Source organism: Oryctolagus cuniculus, chromosome 15 (genome assembly GCF_964237555.1).
Source record: "Oryctolagus cuniculus chromosome 15, mOryCun1.1, whole genome shotgun sequence".
NCBI lineage: Eukaryota > Metazoa > Chordata > Mammalia > Lagomorpha > Leporidae > Oryctolagus > Oryctolagus cuniculus.
In genome coordinates, this window is record NC_091446.1 from 3,540,246 (window position 1) to 3,549,851 (window position 9,606).

Genomic DNA, 9,606 nt, shown 5'->3' on the forward strand with positions numbered 1-9,606 from the left:
ACATCAGGCCGAGAAGTGGGGTTTGTCATGAACACATTCCACGCACACACACGTGTGTCCCACATCTTCAGATGTTTGAAACCCAAACTCAGGCTCCTAAGTTATCCTGGATCAAAAATCAGGAAATACAACAAAGCTCTGTACCAAATTAAGTACATGGAGACTGTTCCTATGATTCTGAAGATCAGAGAAAATTAAACGTGAATTTTGCATATGAAAAAAGACATTTGCAACCTGCAAAAACATTTCCAAATGAATGCATGGCTCCCAGGGTGCCTGATCTCCCAAGGTGCCATTTTCCCTCCTGAAAATCCCATAATAGCTTCGGATGAATAACTGATGGTGGAAGCAGTGTGGGTCCCACCGCCCCCAAGCCCCCCACACCCTGACCTGGGAGAACTCTGACACGGAAAAGAAAGCAAAGTAGTTCGTGCACCTCCTCCAGCAAACCTCAGGGAACTTGCAGAACAATCACACCTTGGCCTGTTCACCCGCCCGACAGGGCGTGAGTGGGGTTTGCTAGAAGCGTGTTGGAAGGTCCGGCCAGTGACTTCGCTCTCCTTGGTGGCACTCTGAGCTCCTTGTCCCTGAGGTGCCCCCTTGAGAATGTGCCCTGGGGGCCCGGGCAACAGGGGAGAACCGATGAGCAGCAGGTGTCTCTGTGCAGCCCCCTTGCTGGGAAAGGCTGCCCCCAGGCCAGCCCTGAGCACCCGGCTTACCAGGAGGAGGGCACCCCAGGAGCCTGGAGCCCGGGCTCAGCCTGCAGCCCCAGCACAGAGGGCAAGCAGGAAAGGCCAGAAGCAAACGCACCCGGAATAATCCCGCACCAAGTGTAAGTCCTGCCCTGCACCAGACTCTAATCTTCTCCCCAGGCATCTGCTGGAGGAGCATTATTTTATTTAATTTTCTTTACTATTAATATTCTGTCCGCGAAGTGCTGCGAAGCAACTTCATGCAAAGAGAAGAATGGACTTACCGGGAGGACTCATTTGTCTTCAGCACCTGGGCTGTGTTAAATTAGAGAGCCCCAGCACGGCTACAGTGCTATTTTAATCATTGCAATGTGTCCACTCCGGGAGATGAACTCAGAAGGTGAATATTAAAAGTAGTTGTGGAATTCAGTCATTTCACGAATGAGCACGTAATAGCCACAGGCAAAACCGGAAGGCAACTTCACTTCCAATCAGCGTTCCCATTTTATTGAAACCAGATTGGAATTCCTGGAAGGATGCCCACAGATCACATCTCTAATACTCATTTTCATATACTCCAGTAAAACTGTCAGGGTGAGTCGGGTCTGGAGGAAGGCTTCCTGTATAATTTACAGATGTGCCTCCCTGTGGCCCATTACTTAGACCTGAAACAGAAATATGTTTTTGATCAAGGGCAGAGACTTCCTCTCACCTGCCCAGGTCCTCCTCGCTTGAGTTCGTCGATTAATACTGGCCTCTGCGCACGGCCCTGACCGGCCACACCGGGGACCTTACTCCCCACACACGCCGTGGCGAGCCCGTGGCTTCCCCGGGGAGACGGTGCGGGGAGACAGAAGCCTCTGCTGCGCACTTCCTCTGGGCACGGGAGGAGGCGGCCGAGGCTGGGCGGGCTCTCAGGGACTCTGGGGTTTGTGGATGGTGCACCACGGGAGGCCACGCGTTCTCAGCCCCGCCACGGCGAGGAGACGCGTGTGCTGGAGCGGGCGTGGTCAGAGGCCGTGGAAGGGGCTTGAACCCCCATCCCCACTTCCCTTCCCTCCTAAGGGACAGGTCCAATCAGGGTGGTGCTTATGCCTGTCTCTCCTGTTTACCTGTTTCCAAATCCCCACCCGGTCTGGGCCCTCCAGTGGGCGGGCTGTGCAGCCCCCGCCGACTTCCTTCCCGGTGGAGACCCTGACGTGTGGGGCAGGCAGCCTGAGGGCTGGGGCCCACAGCGGGGCGGGGAGGATGGATCTGCACCCGCTCCCTGGGCCTGATGGCTGGCACTGTGGGGAGGGAGCCAAGTGTCGAGGGTGCCCTGGCCCTGCCCCTGCCTCAGCCCCGGCCACCAGGATTGGGCTGTTCACTGGGCGATTCCCCCAGCTGACAGGTGTTGGTTCCCTGCTGGGAGGACTTCTCGTTGTTCCTAAACTGTGGTCTCTGAACCATTCCAGTCTGGGCTCCCTCTCTCTCCCAGGACATCCCAGCAGGACAGTGAGGGCAGGCTGCGACAGCTCAGCCTCATTGAGCTCTAAGACGGGGGCATCAGAGGAGCCGCCTCGCCGACACTGGGGGCGATGGCATGAGATGATGCCGCTGAGTGCTCGGGCATCGCCGCCACAGGGACCAGTCTCCTAGAGCCTCCGCTAACCAGCTGGGTGGAGGCCTGGCGGGGTGGGACAGGAGGAGGACGATGGGCCGAGAAGGCCAGGTGGGACCACAGGGCTCAACACCAGGGTAGCCACTTTTCACCTGGAGGTGAAAAGGGAGGCCCAAAGCAGGGAGGTCACGGCGCAGTCTGGCGGGAGACACCAAGACCCGGGCTGGTCCAGAGTCCTGCCTTGGAGGCTCGGGTCTGCGCTCTTCCAGATGGAATTGACCATGGTTCCTCCTTCCACTCCACACAGAGAGGGCCCCAAGGTGTCCAGCCGTAGGCGACAGGGAAGAGCCGGGGCCACCACCTTCCCCACGACGATTCCAAAGGAGCTGACCTGCCGCTGCCCCCCGACACTCTGCTCCCCATGCATGCACACACATGCACAAGACGTGCACACAGACATGCACACACACATGACAATGAGATGTCACAGCAGGAAAGCAGCTAAGAGCAGGGTGCACTCCACTGGCAAGAATTCTGCACCTCAATAAAGACTCACTGTCTACCTTCACTACAAGACAGCCAGCGTGGCGTCCAAACTCTCACATTCCTGCTAATGACATGGGCCTGTGAACACAGCTGGACAACTGGTCAACCCCCCGGCTCAGGTGGGCATGGCGTTTAGGTTTGGGTTTGAAAGCAAAGTCTCCTTCGTGTGCCATTATGCCTGACCGCTCCTAAGAACCGGGGAGCGAATATCCACTCCCAGGGGGTTGTTGTTTGTTCGTTAGGGGCCTGAAATAATCTAAAATTGCTGTGCAGGCAAAAGCATCCCTGGGTGTCCTCTCAGCTCGTGCCAGTACCTGGAGAGGACCCAGGCTCTTCCCCGCCGAGCCAGGGCTCCTGAGACCAGGCCGCCTGGGTTTCCTCTCTGCAGTAGGGGGTCGTGGCTCCCCTTCACCGTCCTTGTCGCCACAGTGAGCTGAGAGCTGACGGCAGGGACACCAGGGAGAGCGGCCTGATTCCACTCTGTGGACTCGGGACGAGGCTTCTGCCGTCACCTCTGTCGCAGCCCAGGACCCAACACCAACACCAACGCGTGGCCTCCTGGAGCTGAGCGCAGCTATGGTGGGGCGGGGGCAGAGAACGCCCGCTCATCAAGGAGACTGACGCGAACTGAGGGCGGCTGGAGGAGCCGGCGCTTGCTTGCACACCCACATGCCCACGTGCACGTGTGTACATGTGAATACCCGCCCCACAAACATGCCCACTTGGAGAGACTTGCCAGAATCTCTGCTGAGAACAAGACGAACCAACAGCAGCAGCAGCAGGAGAGAGAGAGGAGAGGAGCTGCTGTCGCTGAGCGTGAAGGGCATCCATCCTTTGTTCAAGTGTTCCGTCCCAAACCTGGAGAGGAGGGAGCGTCCGTGTCTCTGTTTAGAGGGGACGACGCCAAGGCCTGCAGGGAGAAGCGGATCATGGAGGACGCGGAGCTGGGAAAACACAGCCCCGGTGCAGGCTGAGCAGGGTCCGCTCACTTCCCCGGCGTCGCCCTCCACAGTCACCACCGCTGCGCTCCCGAGCGCCACGGAAGGCCCTGGGGAGCCCAACCACAAGATGCCGGCCCAAAGTCCGAGTGGGCGTGGCGTGTATCCGATTTGTCCAGGGCAGCCGGGCCCTCCTCTGCCTGCTGCAAGACGCCCAGGATGTGCGTTCACCCTGGAGCCTGGCCAAAGAGCTGGGGGCAGCAGCCCATCCCCAGGGGGTCCCCTAGCAGGCGGCAAGGACACACAGTGGCTTCCCGGAGGGAGGATGGTTCCCTTGAGCAGCCATCCAGAGAGGAGCCCGGCTCCTTCCCTGCAGAGCTTCCTGGAAGCAGCAGGGGCCTCTTTCCAGAACTCCCAGAAAGGGCCTCCAGCCCCAGCCCCAGGCAGGGTCCAAGTGGGCCGGGGGTGAGTGACACCAGCACAGCCGTAACCGCGTCAGCACACACCTGGGCGATCCGCTCCCAGACTGGCTGACGGAGGCACAGCCGGTCCTCCACGGGGAGGTGCTCGGCTCCTAACAGACGGGAGGAAAGCAGCCAAGGTGGGCCACGGTGGAGCCACCTGCGTGGCTCTGAGGTTCGTCCCATCCGGGTCTCAGGACTCTGGCCTTTGTCTAGAAAACTCTCATGTTCTCTGAGCCATGAGGACATCACGAGTGCCAGAAGAAATCTGGCTGGCCACAGCCACCCCCTGGCTTTCGGCTACCACGTCGCAGGCAACCCAGCGTGGACGCACATCAGCCGGGTGTGCACAGTGACTACTACAACTGCCCTTAACTTCCGGAGGAGTTCACGATCGTGGGGAAGTGGCTTCCACGCGCGCCTCCATGACTGAATGGCTACGTGAAGCGGGTGCGTTTCTAAGGGCTTCCTTGAAAAGCCGTTCAGAGCTGAACGGGGGAGGAGAGCCCAGGCTGGAGGGGCCGCTCCACCAGAGCGAGTGCTCCGCAGAGCGAGGACGTGAAGGATGACGGCCGCGGCCAGGGAGCCCTGGAGCAGGTGTTCCTCGTCCTCATTTGCAGTGGAGCGTGGCCCCCGCTCAGCGAGCCACAGCCAGCGCCTGGCAGCGCCTCCCGTACCTGCGTGTGCAGGGGCGCTAATGATAATGGATGTGGCCCGATTAGCCAGCCCATTTGGAGTGGCATGCAGCCACCAGGCTGGGGCGTGCGTCACCGGCTCAAAAGGGATATAGGAGGTGGGGGTCCCAGGGGCTGGCCTGGGGTCCTGTGTCCAGGCCTGGGGTGGTCATAGAAGCTGGACCCTGAGTCTTTTCTGGGGTACCTAGAGCGACATCGGTCCCTACCCAGTAACACACGATACACATGGCTTCCTGCTGTCACAGGGTGGGTGGCCTGTACTCCTGTGGGACTCGGCCTCCCTGGCAGGGTCTGTGTTGCTCTTGCTTGCACTCGGCAAACCTGGGTCTGTACCCTCCTGCTGCCCTCACTGACTCGGGACACAACGGGGTGCAGAGCACCCACGTGGGGTCAAAGCCCAGCGCCACCCCGCGCCAGCCCCCGCCCTGCACGCCCTGGCCCTCGGCCTCCTGCTCTGGAAGATAAAGGATGGTGGTGCCCTCGTAACGTGCAGTTACTGGGGGGGGGGGGGGTGCTGTGCAAACGTGGTCAGAACTTGAGGAAGTACCTTCACTGCTGTCGGCAGGAAAACATCACCCAGCGCCCCAGGGAAGGTCAGGTGCTCGGCTGCCTTGGAGGTGGCAGGAACAGAGGACCGGGCCTTGAGGGAACAGGAAGGCATCACAAAGCCAGGGCGGACGGGGCGGGGGGGTCCTCAGGGACTGACGGGCTCTTCCTGGCAATGGAGGAAGTAGCTAAGGTCTCAGACAAGTGTGGCACTGTGGCGAGGCCCCGATAAGCTGGGAGGGCTCAGACCATACCCACCACGTGGAGGGCAGGTGTGGGCATCCCCGGAATGAAGCCAGCTGGGCGAGGAGGCCTGCACTGTAGCCTGACTCCTCTGCCAGCGCCCAGGAGCCTCAGCTGCCGGCCCCCCCGGTGGCCCCCCAGTCGGCTCCAGCCCACAGCTCTCTCTGCACAGTGTCCAGCTCCAGGAGTACTTTGCTTTACAGACACAGCAAATGGGGAAGAAATGATCCAACCACGAAGGAGGTGTCTGGGAGCCTGGTGGGTGGCCATGGATGCCAGACCGCAGCCCTGGGTTCCGGTCCTGGCCCAGCCCAGTCCACTGTGGGGCCTGGGCTTCTGGGGGGCTCAGAATCTTGGTCTGTGGTGTGAGAAACCTGGAGAGGTGCTGGATCAGGCCACTTTGGCTTAAATTGGTGGTCAGTAGCATCCCATGGTGTGGGAGAGAACTGGTCAAGAGAGACAGCGGAGTTGGACTGCCCGAGAGGTGGTGAATTATCTCACTTGTGCCTGGGAACAGAGTCAAGGGCTCTGCAGAGCCTGGGTCACAGAGTCCATGCAGACTTCACACAAGGTCGCTACCAACACAAATGCAGATCGCCTGTGCCCCCTTGCCACTCACTTGCTAAGAAGCCGCGCGAGCCGTCAGTTTAGGGGTAGGATTTGGGCACCATCTGCTGATTGTGTTTTTGCAGCGGTGTTGTGGTCTGGACAAAGGCACCCTCTTTGAGAACGCTCCCCCGTCACTAAGGAGGCCATGCCTGGGGGGCCTTCCCCACTCAGAACACGGCCCTGGTCATCGCTTCATGGGAAGGCATCATCATGCCATCTGCACTGCGGGTGGCTGTGTGTTCAGAGGTGCCCAAGTCCCGCGGAAAGCCAGCTCTCCCAGCTCTCCCACTGGGTGCTGCGAGCTTGACCCCTGGGTTGAAGCCCTGCTTGGCCACTGGCTGTTTGTACACCCTTGGGAAGAACAATTCATTCCCACCAGGATTCACCTCTCACAGAAATGCCTTCATCTAAACAGGGAACAGCTGGGTGAGAGGTTGGCCACACAGGGTCTCGGGCAGCAGGTCAAGGTTGCCCCAGACAGCTCCAAGCTGGCAGCAGTAGCCGGAGGAGTGGGCCTGGGCGCAGCAGCAGAGCGTGGTGCAGAGCCGGGGCGGTGCACCTGCTGGGAGATGCGGCCCTGCTCCCGTCTCGGAGCACAGCGAAGTGCAGAGGCCCAGGCTTGGGGAATTCTGTCCCCTGCAAGGATGCCACTCCCACAAAGTCCCTTTCCTGCCTTGTCCCCATCCTCCCCACCCTGGCCGATCCCCCTTGATGGTCTGCCGGCTCTGAGCCCCTTCACCGACACCGGGATTTTTGGAGAAATGCCTCTGCCCCACACAGTATATCAACACCCGATACGGGAGCGATTTAACTTCTTAATTTACAGCATGCAGCAGCAACATTTTCAAACTGGTCATAAAACATCCCCTTCCTCCCCTAAGCCGGGGTCTCGGGATTCCACACTGGGAATTCTACAACCGGCTCAGGAGGCCGGGGGTGGTTTATGGGGTACCTCTAAGGAAACGGTGTTATTACAGCAAAAGTTAGGTGACAGGAGAAATGAAGATGGCGGTGTTTAAACCCCAAAACTCTGGACAGAGAAATATCCCTGTCCTCCTCTATCTGCCGGACAAGCAGAGTTATTAGTACTGCTGTTGTTTTATGGCCTTTTTCATAGGAAATATATGGCATTGTGAGTACCGAGAGCGAGAGTATAATTATATATGACCGCACAGAGACTCGGCCACCAGCACCCACCAGGCAGAGACGCAGGCAGGCTGAGGTTGCTCTTCGGCTGGGGTCTTCAAGCTCAAGGCCAAGGGGGCAGCAGAGGCGCAGCGACCTGGTCTAAGTTCATGGCCGCCTGGAAATGGGCTTTGGAGCCCAGCCACAATGGTGCTTGTGTGCAGGTGTCACTCACTGTGCAGAGAGGGGAGTGACGCTGGCAGGAGTGCGGCAAGACAGGCCAGGCCAGCCAGCTCCATCCTGCTCCAGGGGCTTCCCAGGAGGGCCCCTGCTCCCAGCAGCCGCCTCTGCCTGCCTGCTGGGGGCCTGAGTGTGGCCTCTCCACCACCCTGGAGGCCTGGGTGCTGCCCACTCACCTTCACAACGCCTTGTGCGGTAGACTCAGTCATCTCATTCCCAGACGAGGACGTAGAGCTCGGAGGCTGTGTGACGGTACCAAGGCCGCAGAGCCGTGAGCCATGGAGGAGCTGCGAGTCCCACCCACACCGGCCAGTCCCCAAGCGGGGAGCCCCGTCAGCTGTCCCCTGCAGACCTGCAGTCGCAAGAAGAGCATCCCAGACCCTCGACTTCAGTCTTTGAGCCATTTCCTAGGGCAGGCGTGGCCTCAACACCCCCCCCCCCACACACAGCCAGGGGCCAGCCCCACCCAGCCAGGCAGGCAGCCAGTGCCCCAGCCACAGACTTGGCGTGCTGCTCACCACAGGGGTCCACTGGTGCACCGGGCAGGGCAGGAAAGGAAGCCAAGCAGACTCAGCCCCTCACTGTGGGAAGCCCCTTGCCCACCCCCCGGCCCGATCAGAACAAGGAGACGCAGCCAGGAGTGGAGGCTTTGCTGGATCCGCCGACCGGAGGGCATTTCCCCAGCTCCTTTTGTTGCTAAAGAAGCCGGGAAGAACAGTAAATGAGGGCTGAAAGCCTTGCTTGTCTGTGAGGACGACTGAATAATGAGTATTGTGAAGAACAAAGAGTTCACCCAGGACGGGGCCGGTGGTGAGGGCTGGCCCTCGAGCCCTCTGCCCACGTGAACCTCTGCCATCAGCTCTGCGGGGGCAGGCACAGGGCACGTGTGAGGTCGAGCTGTTTGGGACATCCAAGCTGGGGCAGACGTGTGTGGCAAGGAGGGACTGGGCAACCTGCGGCAGCCGAGGCTGGGAGTTTGGGGTTATGGGCTCAGGCTGACCCCAAGAGCCAGAGCTGGACTTTCAGATCCTGGGTTCCACTGGGGAGAGGTTTAGCCCAGCGGCATGGGCGCCCACCTGCCCTGTGTGCCTCGTCCTTGTAGAATGAGAGGCAGCGCATGGCCATCCCACCCGCAGACACCTATCGCCGGGTCCCAGGGAAGCACCCACGGCGGAGGGGGCTATGGAGAAAGCCATCCCTGTGGGGGTGACCTCTCCGTGTGTGCTGAGACACCTGCCTGTCCACTCGTGGAGACTGGAGAAGGCGCCCCGAGAAGGGGCGGGGGGCATTGAGGAAGGGGCAGCATCTTCAACCTGACACGCCTCTGGCTGCCGAAGGCAGTGCCTGTCCAGAATCAGAGTTCAAGCCAATGCATGTGCTTTGGGAGCCCAGCCCCGGCACAAGAGGTGTCAGAGGTAGTGTGCCGTGGCCGTCACCGTGGCCTTGCCATTCCACCCTTCACTGTGTGTTGAGAGTGACTTGCCGACTCGTGGCCAGTTGGCTACGAGGGACGCAGCCGCACCTGCACGCTTCTCACTTCAGCTGCCGAAGTGGACTTCTGTGTACTGTGGGGGCGAACCTGTCTGCGCAGACGGCCTTGAGAAGCCAATGGGCAGGTTCCCAGCTGGTCCACTGCAGATGATCACGCGGTCACTCCCTGTGGAGTGACCTCCGTGCTGGGCCTACAGCGCAGGAGCAGGGCACTGCTCTCCTCGGGTGCTGGACCAGTCCTGTGCCCTCCACCTCCAGGCGGGGAGGCGGGTCAACCACGTTGATTGGCATGCTCATGCAGAAGTCATCACTGGTTTCCCTGTGGGACCTCCTCCACGTGTGTAATCACACGGGCTTCAGGAGTCCCGTGTGGCTGAGCCAGCCAAGGACAGGAGTCGCCTTCCGCTTCCCAGCTGCACC

General features: G+C 60.2%; 1 long non-coding RNA gene across 1 annotated transcript; it reads right to left on the bottom strand.

Moving 5' to 3' along the window:
- Positions 1–2,473: 2,473 nt before the first annotated feature.
- Positions 2,474–8,093, bottom strand: LOC138845460 (uncharacterized). Its single transcript, XR_011382742.1, has 2 exons — positions 7,872–8,093; positions 2,474–3,748 (listed from the first exon to the last, which is right to left on the bottom strand). It is a non-coding gene; the product is annotated as an uncharacterized lncRNA (long non-coding RNA).
- Positions 8,094–9,606: the final 1,513 nt, after the last annotated feature.